The sequence below is a fragment of the Eubalaena glacialis genome, chromosome 16, assembly GCF_028564815.1.
Source record: "Eubalaena glacialis isolate mEubGla1 chromosome 16, mEubGla1.1.hap2.+ XY, whole genome shotgun sequence".
NCBI classification, from domain to species: Eukaryota; Metazoa; Chordata; class Mammalia; order Artiodactyla; family Balaenidae; genus Eubalaena; species Eubalaena glacialis.
Genome location: NC_083731.1, coordinates 5,611,279 through 5,631,778, shown reverse-complemented (window position 1 = coordinate 5,631,778; position 20,500 = coordinate 5,611,279).

The following is a 20,500-nucleotide window of genomic DNA, read 5'->3' as shown; positions in this document are numbered from 1 at the left end:
TCCACCCCAGACCCTTTCTTCCCTTCTCCAGAGATCAGCCCTTTAAATGACCAACCTCATCCTTTCAGGGACAGACATTGGTCCTCAGACCAAAAGGTCTAAGTTTGTAAGAAATCACTGGACTTTCTTGATTCTTGACATTTATCTGTTCTTTGCACTATGCCAGTCCCGGTGATGACAAGAAATTTTCAGTCTGCTGACAGAAACACAAAACCATTTGAGCCATCTTTACTAAGGAATTAGAGGCAGAAACAACTCCAGAAAAAGTTTCAAAGTCATCTTTGGCACCAAATATTATTTAAAGCACTAGTATTCTCGAGCCCCTGAGTGACACCAGAGGGACCTAATCCGGGCCTTGCTTTATTCACGTCCCTGTATAGGCAGTAGTCCTATTTTAAATTATTGATTATTTTGTGTTCCCAATTAAGCTGTAATGTGACAAGCCAGCTATTTTACAAGGCAATAAAAAAAAATAATCATGCTCCCTGGTGAGTAAAGCACAAGGCCAAAAGGTAAGCTGTTTATATCGGTGAGAGAACCATATTACTGCCTTGAAAAATAGTGGGTACGTCTTGTTATCGCTGCTACAAGTGAAAACAGCTATAGAAAAGAGCCAGATAAACTGGTTACCAGCCTCCTTGAAAGCACCTATTTTTGGAATAATGACAAAACTGTCTGTGTTTGCATAAGGAGCAAAAGTGATTGATAGATGGTGTGGAAGGAGCCAAGTCCTAGACCTGAATTAGGGCCTCAGGATAAAGGCAGGTGTTGAAAGGCAGAGCAGAAAAGATGCTCCCTGGGTGTGTGAAGGACAGAAAAATATAATGGTCGATTAACCTGACTTGAGGGTCCCATCTTCTTCCCATGAGGAATAAAATAGATCTCAAATTCAAATCAGCCCAGCTATGGAAAACGCAAATGGTACGATGAACCCTGCCTTGTCATTACTGTGGTTCCTGGGAAGCCAAGGTGGCTACATATGGCCACCAGACGGCGGCTGGTCTTCCAAACAAAAATAAAATACACCCGAAGCTCTGCCCCTCGAGGGAAGCCAGAACTTGCCTGCTGAAAGAGGCTCCACGAAGTTCAGCTGGAAGTAGCTGGTGACAAGCGAGCCCGGGGGGAGAGGAGACGAACCGGGGGAATGAGTTGCAGGGCATTTTCCTCTCCCCTGGGGGGTTGGTACAGAGCCCTTTGTGTGCTGTGGGTTTGTGCGTCTGGGGAGGTTGCAGGAAGCAGGCGGGAAGGGGGTGGAGAGGAAACGAACGGGGTTTCCATTGATTGAGCCACGACCATAACAGAAGAAAGCGCCCTCCTCCTGAACTTCGAATGCAGTCTCCCTGAGAATGGACTACCTGCCCCGTCTTGTGTTATTCACTCTGTGTTCCCACTATCAAGAACAGGGCCCGGCCACAGAAGACACTCCATGCCATTTGTCACATGCAAGGATGAGTGAGTGCCAGGTGGAATCGAAGAGACTTGTACTTTCAGCCTCAAAGCGTATGAGTCCTAGTTCCCTAGTCTATGAAGAAATTTGGTCTCTTGAAAAGTGATCCCCAAAGAGCTTTCCCTGGTGGAGGGGGGGGTGTGATGGGGAGGGATGGATCAAGAATTTGAGATTAGCGGATGCAAACTATTACATATAGGATGGATAAACAAAAAAGTCCTCTTGTCTAGCACAGGGAACTATATTTAATACCCTGTTATAGACCATAATGGAAAAGAATATGAAAAAGAATATATATATGTATAACTGAGTCCCTTAGCTGCACATCAGAAATTAACACAGCACTGTAAATCAACTATACTTCAATAACATTTTTTTTTAAATAAAGAAAAAAAAAAGCTTTTCCTAATACATAGAAGAGAAACATACTGACATGTCCTCCTAACTTTCTGCTGGAACCTCTCACGGGTGTCCTACTTATTTTCTTCTCAAGTAGCCTCATCTTTTGTTCACTCCTTCCATGCTTTTAGGCTTCCTTGTTTCAAAAGCTAGCTCATGTTATTTTTTAAATCTTTGTTCACACATCCCCAACTAAGGTATGATCTGCCTCTGGCCAGTAATGTTTGTAGACCCTGCCCCACCCACCAAATCCTTGCCTGTATCAGGGCTCCAATAAACGGGGTTGGGTCACAAGGAAGAATTACCAGCTAAGAAAGCCGACGGGTTACATGGACTCTGTCAGTTTGCAAGAGAGAGGGCTGTGCTCAGGATACCTGGGGTGGTGAGGTGTATTACTGCAAACATAGAGTGTGGTGGTGTTAGTCAGCCCGGGCTGTTAAAACTAAATACCACAGATGGGACAGTTTAAACAACAAACATTTATTTCTCACAGTTCTGGAGGCTGGAAGTCCAAGGTCAAGGTACCAGCAGATTCAGTGTCTGGTGAATTCACTTTCTGGTTTGCAGATGGCCATCTTCTTGCTGTGTCCTCACATGGCAGAGAGAAAGACCCTGTGTGTCTTCTTTTTGTGAGGGTACTAATTCCATCACAAGGTCCCCACTCTCATGAACTAATTTTACCCTAACTACCTCCCCAAGACCCCACTTTCAAACACCATTGCATAGAGGATTAGGGCCTCAACATGTGAATTTTGGGGGGACACGAACCTTCAGTTCAGAGCAGAGAGACAGTCCTCCAGGATGGCTGCCATCGATTCTTTAACATCCAGAGGTAGGACCTTTTTCCTCTCCCCTTGAATTTCGACTGGCCCTGTACCTTGCTTTGAGCGACGACACGTGGAAGGAGTGAAGCTATGTCTCTTCCAAGCCCTTAAGCCTTCTCTGTCCTCCTTCTTAGAAGCCAATCACCTTTCGAGAGGTCTGACCACCCCCAGGCTGTCAAGCAGTGAGAAGCCTGACCAGACGACATGGGAGAGAGAAGGGGCGTCGAGGGGCAGACTTGTGAGCAAAGCCCTATTGGCCCTCCCAGTTCAATCCTGGTCCAGACACAGGGATGACAAGCCCAGCTGGCCTCAGGTGGGGCAGGACCTCTGAGTTCCTGACCCATAGAATCCTGAGAAGTCACGCTGCTTTAAACCACTAAGTTTTGAGATAGATTCGTACGCAACAGTAGATCATCCAAACACACAGCAAGGTTAAAAAATGTTTAACCAGTAACCAGGACTCATGGGCTCATGGACCCTGCGGTTCTCCGTGTGTTTCTTCGTCTTGTAAAACTCCCAGGTCCCTCTCAGCGGGTCTCCATCTCAGTCCCTAAGCAAGGGTCAAGTTGTCCAGTCGCCCCGTGTGTCTGAGTCCTAAAGCCAGGCTGCTCAGCTTCGGGATGGCTGTCACCTGAGGATAAGGTGGTGGGACACACAGTCACGATGCTTGGCAAGCAACTCCTGAGACTTTAACGGACCCCAAGAGCTGGAAATGTTATTCCCTTAGTCTCCTCAGGCTGAAAGCGGTACAGAGGCCTGGGCCACAGCCAGAGATGGGTCACGGCCTCCACCGGCTCCTATATTCACCTGGATCCCCCATGATTTGAAGGGCCCTCTATACGGGACCAAAGAGACAATCAGGAATGAAGAGGAACAAAATTCTTGTCTCCAAAACACGGAACAGTCGCCTTTCACGTACTAAGAGATGTTTGGCTTCTTCACAGCTGGCGGTGGGGCTGTTATCCTGGAGCGTTTTCTTCAGTTTTCACTAAAGTCCTGGATTCCTTTTGTGAGTTTGCACGTGGACGTGAATATTTTCCTGTCACTGGGAAAACAAATTAAGTCTAAGAGAATTGCCTGGAATTGCTAAGACTCTCTCTACCAACACACGGTGCAAATAAGCAGCATGGGATAGGTGATGGGATAGGTGATGGGATAGGTGATGGGATAGGTGATGGGATAGGTGACGCCTTGTGTTTGAGGCTCCATCTGTGAGGCGCCCTTGGGAGTTTTTTGACTTGGGATTTCTCCTTGGACAAGGTCATGCCTCCTGGATGACTCCTCGTGGCCCTTCTCACATCCGATGTGCCTCTTGCCATTTTAAAAAGAGACACAACCCGCCCCCAGACAAAGGCCATCGTTTTCTCAAGGCACACCTGGAGAATGAAATGTTATTCAAGGGGTGGATCACTGATTTTAGATTATTAATCCACTGCAGGTCCTGTCCTTTCTGGTAGGCACTCTCCGGCCAAAAAGCCAGTTGTCAGTATTAAAAATTGAATATTCACACAGAAACCGCTACTGATTCATCACAGGCAGCACCCATCTCCCCATCACTTCATGAAGTTTAGTCTTCCTGGTTAAAGGAACCAGAGAGATTGGGGATTTCACAGACTTCCCCGGGGAATAAAAGAGAAGAAATTCACTCCCACTCCCAGAAAACGTGACTCCTCCCAGATGGAACTAATTGTGCAAAGCTACATAAAAGTAAAAACTACTTGGGGTGAAGTCGATTTAATGTTTACCAAATGCATTTATTAAACAGACTTTCTCTTACTGAAAATTTCCATCGTGGGCCTGGAAAGAGATCAAGGAGAGTTCTCATTAATAAGCCTATTTTATGCAAACTTCCATGTCAGTCAGCCAAAAACAGTTATAAAGCATTCGGAGAGGGAGGAGCAGCCCTCGCCCTGGTCAAAACCGTGAACTTGGCCTACTCTAACTCTGGCACCTCCGAGCTCCCTTTCTCACCCCATTTCTTCCCTCCCGGGGGGCCTTCACTATTTTGTTCATGATGGGGTCATCCCTGGGCCTGCCCACTACAACTCTATCCAACCCGGATGGCACAGCAGACACTGACCTTGGAGAGTGAACGCAAGCTGAGGACTTTTTTTTTTCCCTCCAGTTAAAGGGAAGGCAATGGGGTGGAGGTGGAGTTTCCCAACATCACATCAAGGAAGAGGATGCCAAGTCTTCTCACGTGGATGCCAGTCTGAGGGCAGAGAATTTTACATTCCTCTGGGATATGATCAAGCAGTGGTTCCCAAACCACGAACCGGGAACCCAGTGGAACGTCAGAGCTTCCATCTATTTTCTTAAAGGACACTGAGAATACAGCTCCTGTTGTGAGAAAGGGAGAAGAGAGACTTTTCATTTTTACATTAAAAGAGGAGTTTTTGACTTGAAAATGTTGTACAGCAGTGCAATTTTTAAAAAAGAACAGGAATGATCCCACCAGAGAACCGGTAGTCTGATGGCGAAGTTGGTCAAGGAGACGGAAGAAAGGTAGTTCGATATAATATGGAGGATTTCAAAATAGTACTGGGGATAGATATTATATGTGTGTGCTATTTATCCATACATATATTTCCACCCTGTCGGTAGATGGATAGATAGGTAGGTAGATGGATGAAAGGAAGGATGGATAGACGGATGGAGGGAGGGATGTTATTCCCTGCGTATTTACTGAACTGAATGGAGATGGTGAGGTTACTTGTGAAGTTCTGTGGAGCAGTTGATATTTGAATGGATGTTCTTAATTTGGTGTCATGCCATTCATTCAACAAAAGCATCATACCAGGCAGTGCTGGGACTAGGAAGGGACTCAAATAAGTAAGCATGGCCACTGCCCTCAAGATATTTCCAGTCTAAGCAGACATTAGAACCGATGATCACATCTCTCTGGTGTGATCCACTCTCATTAGATGGGGAGATAAATGCAGTGATGCTGACACTTCCCAGTGAAGCACGTGAGCGTCCTCACGCATTCCCAGAGGCCAGACCACCCTCGTCTCCCTGCCAGGGTGGGCAGGCGGGGAGCCGCCAGCTCCGACTCCAGGGTGGCGGGCATCGCTTTCTTTCATTTCACCCTCTGGTGCCCCGTCCTTGGTCCCCAAAGCATCAGTCTGGGTCAGATGGTTGGGTGCCTATGTGGCTCCAGCTTCTGGCAAAAATGGTTGCTGAGAATTTTTTTAAATCGTACCCACTCCGCGTCTCCCATCCTCAGCTGGGGTGCTGCCAGTGGGCATATCTGGGCCCCGCTGCTCACCCCGTAGTGTCTCCCACTTTAAAAGAAGAGGCTGCTGCAGGGGCCACAGTCCCTTCCCTCCCAAAGGCTTTCCTGCTCTTTATGAAAATCCCTGTCTCCTTTCCCTGACGTTAAAAATTCCCAAAGGATGAACAGCGTCTGCTCAAGACGGAAGAAAACCTATGAAAGGATGATTCACCTTCTCGGCTCCCCATCACTTGCCCAGTCTGGGGTGGGCGGGGGGTTACTTGCGTCACCTCCACGTGGCCAAGGGGAGGAAGTTGAATGATTTCTCTCACAATTAGGGAAATCTGCTTCAGGGTGATCTCCTGCCCACGCCCAGAGTTTTAGGAGATAATGGATTTTTCTTCTAATTTCATCTCGCCAGCATGCCACACACACAAATGATGAAGGAATAGTAATTGTGATCAATGTTACACCAAAAAGCACAAGGTAAATGCATGAAACAGGGAACTTGAGACTAGTAGACGGAGACTGTGGGTGGCAGTGGTGGAGAGCTGGGGTGCACGGGAAGGTTTCCTGGGGGTGGGGGGGGATGGAGTTCTCCAGGTAAGAAGTTCTCCAGGTAAGTGGAGGGGTGGGTATAAGGTGTGGGAAGGTCTGCAGTGAGAAGGAGCCAGCTTGTTCAGGAAACTAAAACAGCAAGATGACAGTGATGGCAGATCAGGCTGGGGGGAGGGGCCACCTGGCCAGGTCCTGAAGCTGTGCCTGGACAACCTCACGCAGGCAGGAAGGAGGGCTGCTTGTACAGGGTCCCAGAGAAGAGGCACAAAGCACACGGCTGGCAGAACTTCTGAAGTGCAGGTTCACAGAGCTGGGACCGTCCACTGGCCCCGGCAGTAGAAAAATAAGAATTGGTGGGTGACAGAACTTCTGGTTTTCCCAGAATAGTCCTGGTTTATGCTTCTCGTCATTCCCCTTTCACTATGGAAAAGGTGCTCGTTTGCTGCTCAGATGGTTTACAATAACAACAATAATAAAGCTTATATGTGCACATAAGAGCAAGAATGAAAAAGCAAATGGGCAACACATTCAAATTAAGTGAATCTGGAAAGGTGCGGGAGAGGCATAAATGAGGAGTTTGGGATTAACAGATACACACTACTATATATAAAATAGATAACCACAAGAACCTACTGGATAGCAAAGGGAATTCCACTCAATATTCTGTAATAACCTATATGGGAAAAGAATCTGAAAAAGAATGGATATATGTATGTATAACTGAATCACTTTGCTGTACACCTGAAACTAACACAACATTGTAAATCAACTATACTCTAATACTATACTCTATAGAGTATAACTATACTCCAATATAAAATAAAAACTAAATTAAAAATAAATAAAACAACAACAACACAAAAAATAAGTGAGCCTGGGTTTATTCATTTCCTATTGTTGCTGTAACCAATTACCACAAACAGTGGTTTCAAATAACTCACATTTATTCTCTTAAGGTCCTGGAAGCCAGAAGTCTGACGTTGGTTTCAGTGGGCTGAAGTCAAGCGGTCAGGGGTTGGCAGGGCTGGGCCCACTGGGGGCTGTGAGCGGAGAGCCATTCCTGTGTCTTTTCAGCTTCCAGCGGCTGCTGCTTCCCTTGGGTTGTGACCCCTTCCTCCATCTTCAAAGGGCATCACTTCAACCTCGACCTTTGTTGTCATGTCACCTCCACTTCTGTGGTCAAATCAACTGCTGCCTCCCTCTTACAAGGACACTTGTGATGACATTTAGGGCCAACCTGGGTAGTCCAGGATAATCACATCTGCAAGGTCCCTTTTTGCCCTATGAGATGACACAGGCTCCGGGGATTAAAGCCTGCATATCTGGAGGCGGGCGCGGCAATCATTCATCCTACCCCTCTAAGTACAGAGAAAACAGGAGCTCTTTATAACTTTTTCTTTTTGGTAAATTTTCTATATGTTTGAAATTATCTTAAAATAAAATGTTTTTAAAAGTTGAACAGGGCTTCCCTGGTGGTGCAGTGGTTGAGAATCTGCCTGCCAATGCAGGGGACACGGGTTCGAGCCCTGGTCTGGGAAGATCCCACATGCCACGGAGCAACTAGGCCCGCGAGCCACAACTGCTGAGCCTGCGCGTCTGGAGTCTGTGCTCCTCAACGGGAGAGGCCGCGACAGTGAGAGGCCCGCGCACCGCAATGAAGAGCGGCCCCCGCTTGCCACAACTAGAGAAAGCCCTCGCACAGAAACGAAGACCCAACACAGCCAAAACTAATTAATTAATTAATTAATTAATTTTTTTAAAAAAAGCTGAACAAGTTTAGAAGCTAAATTATATGGTCATCCTAATAAAGGACATAAACTTCCCTTTATCTGGCCCCTTCAGTCCTTCCCCCTTTATTTCATGAAAAATATTTATTAAATCTTACATGTCCCACAGCATCTTGATTCTAACACCCACAAGCTTAATTTTACTTTAAAGGCAAATGCTAACACAGCATGAGCCCAACTGCTATCTTTCTAAAAGGCTGAGAAAAACCTTTAAGAAAAGTTTTCCCAGCCTTGAAATGTATAAATTTAACATTGTCAGAGAAGGCATGCTTCTACAATCTTACAAAGACTCTAATAATTAAAGAGCTAAGAGAGAGTCTCAGGGGCTTTTTTTCTTCCCTGAACAATCTCGCCTGTGCAGTGAACTAACAACCCAACGCAATTATAGGTGTCGCTCTGTGTCTGCTCTGGGTCTCTGCACAACTGCTCATGCAGGCCTGTCCCTGGGGTCCTGTCCCTTCACATTTACGTGGGGGAGCCTCTCCTTCTTTTCAGGCTGCATCCTTTCATCCAAATGCTCGTGAACTACCTACAAACTCTCTTGTTTTACTGTTATCTTGTGTTATTATCATTAAGGCCTCTGTGTGGTGGGAAGGATAGCAGGACAGAGGTTCCAAAGGACCAAGGAGCACGTCTCCCAGGATTCTGCGACCCACCACTTCCCTGACCTCAACCCACTCTTGGGCCAGGAAGGATGACAAGCCAAGTGATGTTCCTCATTACAGACACTCAAGCAACAGCTTTCAGGGGAAGAGGAAGGATCTGGAAAACCAAGCAGGGCTCAGAAATCGCCCCCAGCTTGAGTTGAGGCGGATTGGGCACAGCTGGGCGTGGAGCCCCGATGAGGTAGCTAATCAGGGGGATAGAAAACAGAAATTCAGGTTTGGGGTAAACAACTCCATTCTAGGTAAGAACGAAGCAAACTTATAATGAAACAGTTGAAAACCTACACAAAGCAATTTCCTGGAGAAAGTGATTTGAATCACAAAGCAAAAGCAAGAAAAAAAGCTTTGACAAACAGCCAAATGTTTTCATTTGGGATTTGAATGAATTCCTGGACAAATAACTAAGAGATATTAAAATGTAGTGTAGGGTAATAAAGGTATTTTGCAACTTGTTCCTTTATAGTATTTCCATAAGAAAAGGAAGTCTTGAGGATTTTTGCCCCAACTATTTTCATAGAATAAGAACTATTGTTCAGCGTTTTGCTTCTCAGCGTGGGGGGGAGGGGGGAGGGGGAGGGCAGAGATTACTGTCCAAAATCCAGTTTGCTGAATACACACAGAACCCCCTTTCCTCAGTTCAAAAGTCACTTGCTTTCCTGAATTGCATTCCTTTAGGTTCTACCTTACCAATTTCCTTTTCTATGATCTTCCCCGAAATCAAATGGGAAAAATGACATCATCAGCGTATGTGAATATTTGTCTTCTCTTCTAACCATGCAATAGACTAATGTTTGTGTCCCACCCCCATCACCAAATTCATATGTTGAAACCCTAACTCCCGATGTGATTTTTTATTAGAAAGTGGGGTCTTTGAGGGTGATGAGGTCATGGGGATAGGACCCTCATGATGGGATTAGTGCTCTTATAAAAGAGAGCTCTCTCTCCCCTCCCACCAGGTAAGAGCACAGCGAGAACCAGGAATCAGGATCTCTCCAAACACCAAATCTGCCAGCAACTTGATCGCAGACTTCCAGCCTCCAGAACTGCGAGAAATAAATTTCTGTTGTTTATAAGCCACCCAGTCTATGGTATTTTGTTATAGCAGCCTGACTGGATTAAGACAAACTATAACAATTTTGTTCCTTTATCTGATGAATGACACCCTAGGGATGGCTACTCATACTCCAGACATTTTCCAACTGATACTTTAAGAAGAACCTGGTAACTGTAACAACTAGGTTACTATTCATACAAATGCACTGTCATCAAAAACAGCTAGTACTTTCCTTTTCACAGACATCACCTTTCAGATCTCTGCCATCTTCTGTTGCATAGAATTAGAGGAGAGGAAGTTCATTTTTTAGTCTTTGGTACACCTTTATCTCGCTCCGGATTCAAGGAACTCTTAGGTAACCAGAGTGATTTGAACCTCTTGCCCTCTTTAACCTTCATCTCTTCTCAGATCAGAATCACAGCCTATGCAGTTAACTAGCTGGCTGCCCTGACTCATCCCTCCTAACCTGCAGGACATTTCAGCAAGGTACCTGCAAGCAGGAGGTGGGCTTTGGCTTTATCTGATTGGACATCAAGACAAGTTATGATGACATCCTCTTTCATGTTAGTTTCTTTCAAACCGCACAGAGAGAGGACTTGTGGTACCCCAGACTCTCATCCTTGCCTGTCCTCTCATTTTCAAACTAAAAAAAAAGCTCAAACTTCCTCCTCCTTCCCCTTTCTCCCTCTTCCTTTTTCTTTAGATTGATTAATGGACAAAAGGGCAACTGCAATTTTATAGATGCACATGAATATTAATAAGCTCATCGTTAGCGTGTTATATCACAGTGTCTTACAGAAAACTACTTTCTATGAAGATGTTAGGATTCAACAGAGAGGAGTTCTTGCCAAAGCAAGATCTGAAGAGGTACTGGTATTTTTAGATTTTTAGCTTTCTGGCCCCGGTGGGAAGGTTAGTGAAGAAAGCCGTGTGCTTTGTCCCTGGAGATCCATTTGTGGGCTTTCTTCCAGTGACAGACATGAAAGATGCTCCACTTGAAGTAAGTCTCTCGAAACGTGAAGGATAGGTATTGTGCTGTATCACTGGTAAGAGCCGTGAAAAGCAAAGCTTGATGCTGAAATATGGACAAATCTACAATAAACTTCTCAAAACACAGTGAATTTACCACTATTAAACAACTGACTTACAAACTCAGTTTTTAACTCAGCCACCGAGCACACCCTCTTCTTTATACACACGTCTTAACCTTATGAAATTCAAAGCTCGCTTATTCAAATGATACCAAACTTGAGAGCAGGTTGGTGCCTCTTGCGGCTGGGAGGGAAATCGGTTCTATGCCCCTCCCCTTGTTTCCGGTGGTTTCCAGGCAATGTTTGGTGTTCCTTGGCTTGTAGAAGCTTCACCTCCCCTCTATCTTGATGTTCACATGGCATTCGCCCTGTGTGCACGTCTGTGTCCAATGCCCCCCTTTTAAAAGGGTACCAGTCATATTGGATTAGGGGCCCACCCTGCTGCAATAGGACCTGATCTTAACTAATTACATCTGCAAGGACCACATTTCCAAATGAGGTCACACTCTGAAGCCCTCAACATCTGAATTTGGAGGGGACCCAAATTCAACCCACAGCATGCAGCATCCTTTCCTCGCCCTCTGAGACACTTAGGGAAGAGAAGTCAATTTTGCCACCAAGGTTGCTAGAACCTTCCAATCACTCGTCGCTCCCCTGCACACTGTGAGGGCCTCCGCAGGACCTCTCTTCCTAAGCAGGACTGCGCCCCGTGCACCCAACTCTGAACAGTCCCCCACGTTAAAACTTGCTTTCCACAGCTGTACTGTCTGATAACCGATGGGGTTTGTTATTGAGACAGCCTAGGTGGAAAACTTGTCCTCCTCAATTCCTTGCCTCCAAAGAGCCAGCATGTAATTGGTGCAAAGGAAGGGGGAGGGGAGGGAGGGGCAGGGGAGGGAAGGGGAGGGGAGGGAGTGGGCGTGTTTTCCTGGTGCCCTGCAAACCATCGGCCAAAGGTCAGCGCCAGCTTTCAGCACTGAGCTCACCTCTACTTTTTCCAACTTGAACGTTGCATCCAGCCCTCCCTTTATCTCTCTTGCCAACTGTACATCCCAATCATTTTTTGAGTTTTCCCCAGTTGCTGAAACATGCCAAACTTTCAATACTCCTTCAGAGCTCGCCTGTACTGAGAACTGGTCGATCCTTAAAATTCACCTTGTGAGGCATTCCTGACATCACAATGTTCCTTTTGCCAGGGACCTGGGCAGCTGGGCATTTTTTATTTTCAAATGACTCACTTTGGGGACAGGCTGCGACTCTACATTCAAGAGTCAGCGTCCAGGTAGCTTTAGCATTTACAGGAAGTGTCATCTACTAAATAAAATCACTATGTCTGCTCCCTTATTAGTGTAAAATGTCAGGGTCACCAACTAAATTAGTAAAAATTCCTTTATAATCAACTAAGATCATTCTCAGAACAGGAATACCACTATCAAAAAAGTATCTTATTGGTAAACTTTGGTGGCGGAAGAGGGATGGCCAGAAAAATCCTTTTGTGCATAACCATCAAGAGGTCTGTAAGCTATTAGAAATGAATCCACTGTATTTCCTGATGTTTAATTTGCCCTTTTAATGTTATTTAACATTCTAAACTAGAATCATCATTATGATTGATGATTATTAATGATGATTAATCATTATGATTAATGATTAATCATCATTAATCATTCTAAACTCATCACATCTTCCTGAAAATATTCTTTTAGAACTTACGCTATTTTTAAAAGATGACACTCAGGACATCACAAATATAAATGTAATAGTAACGCTCACCGCAAGCCTCAGACTGCTTACGCCAAAAGCCCAGTAAATATTTAAGTAATTGTCTAGAATACTTAATCAACCTGATTTCTCTTGCTTTTAGGTTCATCCAGAAAATTCAAAGAGGAATCCCCTCACCACAGGCCATCTCAGATTATTCCTGCTCCATCGGAACCTGGATTTTCTTTCACTGTGCGTCACTCTGCAATCTGCAAGGCTCCCAGGGTCAGCTGTTACCCTGCTGATTGCTGAGGATCTAAACCACTGCAGCAACTGACCCGTTTGCAGGTGGTGTCAGAACAATGGAGAAGGACCGTCACTCACTCACTTAAGACTGAGTGTGGGCTGCAGACTCGCCCCCTTGCTTGGCGACGTGGGGCTGCCTTGCCAATCCCACTGAACTACAAACCAAGTTTGCAGAACGGTTCTGGCAACAGGAATCAAAACTCTGCAGCACTTTTTTTTTTTTGGTAAGCGACCCAGATATTACTATCAACAACTCTCTTCCCTTTTTAAAAACATTTTTAAACGCAGAAAGAAATTCTGAGAATGGCAATGCACTCCCTTTTTAATTTTATAATAAGATGGTGTATTGACATTTATTTTCCTCCAATAAATACACACATATACACACATGTGATGAAACTGCATGTCTGCTCACATTCTCTCTGCCAGTATTGTGGGACATCCTTCTCGTCCAGACATTCACAAACTATAACTGGAGTACCAGTTCCCCTAACACCAGCATTCCTTGTGTATATAGATGGAATATGTATACAGAGCGAGGGAGAAGAATCTATATATTCAAATGCATGCATGCACACCTACACTTCCTTTGGGGCCTTCAAAATAAAATATGCTTGAAGTAAAGTCACCTTAATAGTAAAAAATCAAATTGAAAAAAGGCCAAGTTAATAGCCTGGCTCATGGCTATCAAAAAACAGTAGTGTGTTTTGAGCAAATGGGCCTTTTTCAGTGACCAGAGATCATTTCTAACAGCTTATTACCCACCTGAGCATGCAAATTTTAAATACCTCGCTCTGTTATATCCATTCTATTACATCAATTCTTTCAGCAATTTCCTTGTAAAATTAGATCTGTGCTTTTGCTCTCCCCCTCAGCTCACTGAACCAAGCACCCTGGTAATCTCAATTGCCTTTCATGCCAGATTTAACCTTAGGATACATGCCTTAAATACAGATTAACATCTTGTCTCCGAGAAATTTACATTTAGTAGACCAGCCAAAGTTTCATTAAAATATAAATCAATATACAATCCATGAAAAGAAAACTAGCCAGGTAGAGTCTGTGTTCTTCTTTAGAGGAAAATACGTTTCTCCCACTGAGCCCACAGGTAAAGTGGGCTTATATTCAGGACAGTGAGCCAAATGGATTTTCCTAAAGTCGTGGAAATGAATAAAATGGACTTTTCCAGGCCCACAATTCTCAATTATGTAACTGATTATTCAAAATTAACCTGGGAAATCCAACCTCATTCCAGTGATCTCCAACACTCTGTTTTGGTGAACGGTACCTTAGATTTACTTCAGTGTTTCTTTAAAAACCACAAGAACTGGGGATACAATTTCATCAGGAAAATAATTCCCCTCAGGAGTCTCCCTCAAGGCAAAATTAAAACTTACTCTATATTTCAGGCCAGATGGACAGTCCTGTAATTGCATCGTAGCAATTAGATGGATCTTTTCATTATTTCCTAGAGCAGAATAAACGCAATTTCAACACGAGAGGCTCTGTCCCCTCTCCTCCTCTTGTATGACAGAGAGATTCTCGCAAAACCCCAGGAAGTGAGAGTGACAATCAACTGGGGACAGGTACAGAAAAGTAACAAAAACTGCCATTTGTACCAGAATAACAACCACACAAAGATGTAATCAATATGTTGAAAAAAAGTGGCTAAAAAAAAGTCTATGATTTTCTTTTTTTTTAAGTCACATTACAAACCCTAAGTTTTCTACTCTCTTTGCATTGTTGTATCTTTTCTCTATACTCCAAATCATAAAAATCACTCCTCTTTCATTATTTCAGTGTCCCTTGGAGATCTAAGCCTATGAGCTTTCTGTAACCCATGTTCTTTTTCTTAATACTAAGAAATGTAATTCTTAGACTCAAGACCAGAAACTGGCTTTCCATTTGAGTTGGGCCATCTGAGAAATTTATTCTTATTTTTTCTATAAAATGAATATGTTCGCACTCAGTTGTTTCCGTGGAATATATAAGAAGTAAACTAGACTCTTTATGGTAAGATGTGTTGGAATAATTATTGTGGGTTCAAGTTCTATCTGCAGAATACCTGTTTTCCCTGAGTAAGCCAAGGACACCTTTCCTTTTCCTGTCGCAACCCAAATTGCTAATGAGATGATTTTTCCCACTGAATTGACAGTTCTTTTCATGCATCTGTGTGACAAAAATATTGATGGATACAAGATTAATCACTCCCGTAATTAAAATATTTGTGCCTAGTTGGAAATACCATTTCAGCCACATAGAATATTTTCATGGCTGGATTTATGAAATAACTATGCATTTACCGGGTAAAAAAGAATCTGGCTCTACAAATGTATCATGCTAAGGTAAATCATTCCTAGATCTGGTCTCCATAGAGACCAGTTTCTGAGCACCAGGAAAGTATTACCCGTAGACCAAGGACCACCACAGAAATAGTTCAGTGGTAGTCACAAGACTCGATATCTTGGAATTATTTGCAAGAACTTCCTAGCATATCTTTAATTTGATGGTAGGGCAAGTTGAAATAAAAGAATCAAACTCTACAGAAATATGTTCAGACCACTCTGTTTTATAATGCAGACAAATGTGAACAAGCTGAAATTCTGCTTGTGAATAACTTTCTTGTTTAGGTGCCCATGTCTGGCTCTGGGAACTTATTTGTGAGATTCGTATCCCAATTGTAGATGGAAATGGCTTGCAGACTGGTGCAAAGGAGACTAAGAAAGTGTGAAGCCTGGGGGGCCAGATGAGATAGCAAATATTTCCCTTGCTCGTCTTTGGTCTAGACCTTAACTAGCTCACTTATATTCATGACTGTCCCTGCCTGGCCTTCGAAGGGACAGCTGTACCAGATGGACTAACTTGAAAAAGTGCTGAGCAGAGTCTGCTTATCGTGAGGAGAGAGAAGGATAAATCTGCTCTAGCAGAAGGAAACCCAGACGCAGCTCTGCCTAGACGAGTTTTCAGAGTGGATTTTACAATGTGAGTTTCAAACTGCAAACTATCAGAAATTAGGAGCGCTTTTCTGCTTTTGCAATAGAGACTTTTGTTCCAGAATATCTAGAAGGAATTCTTAAATTTATACTTACAGTTTTTTCCTCGCACAAGTGCTAAAACCACGGTCGTGATAAATGCAAACATTTGCATAACCGAATTTCTAAGTTCCTGAGGGATCTTAAAGACTAATTCTTCCAGAAAAGTGTAATATTCCTGTAAGAGGTTTATACGTAATTACGTTTCACAGATAGTATAACTGAGTAGATAAAGTCAATCTAAGGTCAAAGACCCTGAAGCCAATGTCACATTAGCTCTTCAGCAACTGATTGCTTTTAGTCTGCAGACGAATTTTTTTTTAAACAGTGCTTGGGACATTCCATCCAAAACATAAAAATATAGATTCACAGAATGTGAAGAACAAATACTACTTTTTTTTACACCACTATCCAGAGCAATGTGTAAATTAAATGAACTTAAACCCCAAATAAGGTAACTGACTTGCTTTTTCTTACATATAGGTTTTTAGGATGGCAATCCTAAATCATGACCTTTGGGTTACTCCCTGGAAGTTTGGGACTAATCTAATTAAGAAGATTTGAGGTTATTTCGTGATAGGAATGTCCCAAATATAACAATACCCCAAATATAAATTATGTTAGAAAATGCTGCTTTAATGACAGGTCTTGCTTAATTTCTCAAAACAGAAATAAGAAAGGTAGCTGCCATGGGAAGCAGGAAACCTCAAAGGAGAGTCAGCAGCTGTGTGCCTTCAAGTTAACCATCACTGCATCAGAAAAGCCACAGGGCAGCTGTGCAAAGCCAAACCCATCCAGGAGGGGAAGTGAAGGCACAGCGGCTACAAGTCACACCTCATCCACCATCTTTGGTAAGGAACTGGTGATCCCCTTAGGAACAAAACCAAGTCAACGAGACACACAAAGAAATAGCTGCAGGGCTAAGCTAGATATCCAACAAAATAAACACAAAGTGATGATTGGAAAAAGTATATTTAACACCTTAATGCTATTAGCATTCTACAAATCTAAAAGACCGCACTAAATCATATCCAGTGGGATGGAATGGAAATATTGAACAAATCCATAAGGAAACACACACACAAAAAAAATTTTTTTTTTAATCAGTCATCAATTTTATACACATCAGCATATACATGTCAATCCCAATCGCCCAATTCAGCACACCACCATCCCCACCCCACCGCGGTTTTCCCCCCTTGGTGTCCATACATTTGTTCTCTACATCTGTGTCTCAACTTCTGCCCTGCAAACCAGTTCATCTGTACCATTTTTCTAGGTTCCACATACATGCGTTAATATACGATATTTGTTTTTCTCTTTCTGACTTACTTCACTCTGTATGACAGTCTCTAGATCCATCCATGTCTCAACAAATGACTCAATTTCGTTCCTTTTTATGGCTGAGTAATATTCCATTGTATATATGTACCACATCTTCTTTATCCATTCGTCTGTCGATGGGCATTTAGCTTGCTTCCATGACCTGGCTATTGTAAATAGTGCTGCAATGAATATTGGGGTGCATGTGTCTTTTTGAATTACAGTTTTCTCTGGGTATATGCCCAGTAGTGGGATTGCTGGATCATATGGTAATTCTATTTTTAGTTTTTTAAGGGACCTCCATATTGTTCTCCATAGTGGCTGTATCAATTTACATTCCCACCAACAGTGCAAGAGGGTTCCCTTTTCTCCACACCCTCTCCAGCATTTGTTGTTTGTAGATTTTCTGATGATGCCCATTCTAACTGGTGTGAGGTGATACCTCCTTGTAGTTTTGATTTGCATTTCTCTAATAATTAGTGATGTTGAGCATCTTTTCAAGTGCTTCTTGGCCATCTGTATGTTTTCTTTGGAGAAATGTCTATTTAGGTCTTCTGCCCATTTTTGGATTGGGTTGTTTGTTTCTTTAATATTGAGCTGCATGAGCTGTTTATATATTTTGGAGATTAATCCTTTGTCCGTTGATTCGTTTGCAAATATTCTCTCCCATTCTGAGGGTTGTCTTTTCGTCTTGTTTATGGTTTCCTTTGCTGTGCAAAAGCTTTGAAGTTTCATTAGGTCCCATTTGTTTATTTTTGTTTTTATTTCCATTACTCTAGGAGGTGGATCAAAAAAGATCTTGCTGTGATTTATGGCAAAGAGTGTTCTTCCTATGTTTTCCTCTAAGAGTTTTATAGTGTCCAGTCTTACATTTAGGTCTCGAATCCATTTTGAGTTTATTTTTGTGTATGGTGTTAGGGAGTATTCTAATTTCATTCTTTTACATGTAGCTGTCCCGTTTTCCCAGCACCACTTATTGAAGGGACTGTCTTTTCTCCATTGTATATCCTTGCCTCCTTTGTCATAGATTAGTTGACCATAGGTGCATGGGTTTATCTCTGGGCTTTCTATCTTGTTCCATTGATCTATGTTTCTGTTTTTGTGCCAGTACCATATTGTCTTGATTACCGTAGCTTTGTAGTATAGTCTGAAGGCAGGGAGTCTGATTCCTCCAGCTCCGTTTTTTTCCCTCAAGACTGCTTTGGCTATTCGGGATCTTTTGTGTCTCCATACAAATTTTAAGATGATTTGTTCTAGCTCTGTAAAAAATGCCATTGGTAATTTGATAGGGATTGCATTGAATCTGTAGATTGCTTTGGGTAGTATAGTCATTTTCACAATATTGATTCTTCCAATCCAAGAACATGGTATATCTCTCCATCTGTTGGTATCATCTTTAATTTCTTTCATCAGTGTCTTATAGTTTTCTGCATACAGGTCTTTTGTCTCCCTAGGTAGGTTTATTCCTAGGTACAAAAAAGATTTTTTTATCCCGATATGTGTTACTTCCCATACTATGTATTACTGACTGTACAACACCAGCAATTAACTGAGAACGTAAACTCTGACACATTGAGGCAGATGCTTGACACCATAGTTTTCTTCCCATGATTCATTTTTAAAGCCAACAAACATGAAAGTCAAACTATAGGTGGGAGAGACAAGAGCAATTTTGCAAAATTTATGGTACAGTCCAAACCTGCCAGAGATGTAAGTGAGGAGTGATGCAGTAATAAAGATCATATAGGACCATAACACTTATGTTACTGCAACACAGGGAAGGCGTAACCTGTGACCAGTTGCTCTGATCATCTTAAGACCAATAAGTACATTCCTTTAACATCATGGGAGGTACTTATACAGTATATCTAATATGTCACAACTTTTACAAATAATACATATTAATTATTCTGTTACACTGATTTTTTTTCTTGGTTATTTAATAAGTATGGGTTGAACTCTATAATATGCCCCAACTTTGTGCTGGGCACTTCTGGGTCACAGTTTCTATACTTCACACTTCTGTTTAACACAGGTTAATAATATCTCAGAGGCTTTACCCATGCAAATTCAGTGATAGGTTTAAACAGCTTTTTAAAATCCATGCAAAAGCTTTATTTTTCCTACCTGCAGAATATTAAAACCCTGTTTTTAAAGAATATTTGAACAACTTATAATACTCGGGCTGCACTGCTAGGTGGAAACGTAGTGGGCAGTGATATCTACAGGGGGTACTGCTGATGTGATAGCACAGAGACCCACACACAATCATGGAAGAATGAGTGATTCTTTTGCATTTCCTCTTAAACTTTTCCTGTATTATACATTTTTTACTAGTTGTATGCATTATTTTCTAACCAGAACACACACACACACACAAGATGAAATCTTTTTCCCCTCTCATAGCAGAAGCAATACTTCTGCATGTGATGTTGCTCAAAAAACTAGAAAAAAATCCAAGAGTGTTTCCAAACTCAAAATCCAGTCTGATCACCGCCTGCGCATCCTCAACTCTGACCATTAAAAACTCATGAGAATGAGCCAAGAACCTTTATTCACAGTTAACCATTCGCTGAAATAAAAACAAACAAACAAAAAAAAAAAAATCCAGGATTTTAGCTCAAAGCATCCTGGTCTGTGCACACAAAGTTTGAAAAGGCTTGGATGAGGGCATACCCATGGACCAAAGGTCACTGGGATTGCCAAGTCAAAATGTTACCTGCTCGGAGTCTCCTAGACCTTGCTAGGAAATAGTCACCATGATACAGCTTGTGAGAAGTTGTGCTGCTCTCTGCATTAGGGGTTATGTGTTATTAAAAAGCATCTCATTACAATGGAAATTATGACCTCATCACCAACACTATAAATGTCAAGAAATACCTCTTTCAAAGAATATATTGTCTTGATTATAAAAAAAAAACTCTTTGCTTAAAAAAAAAACTTACTGTTTTCATTGAAATCTTTTTATAAAAAGATTTGTAATGAATCATGGCCATTTCATAAATCTCCTTATAACACAACCTCTAGAATCAAAAGAGAAATTATACACACACACACACATACAATTCAAGACAATATCGAGAAGTCTGGATTTTCCTCTGTAAATAACTGGCAATTGCACACATAAATTATTTGACAATCTAAATACTATAAAAGACT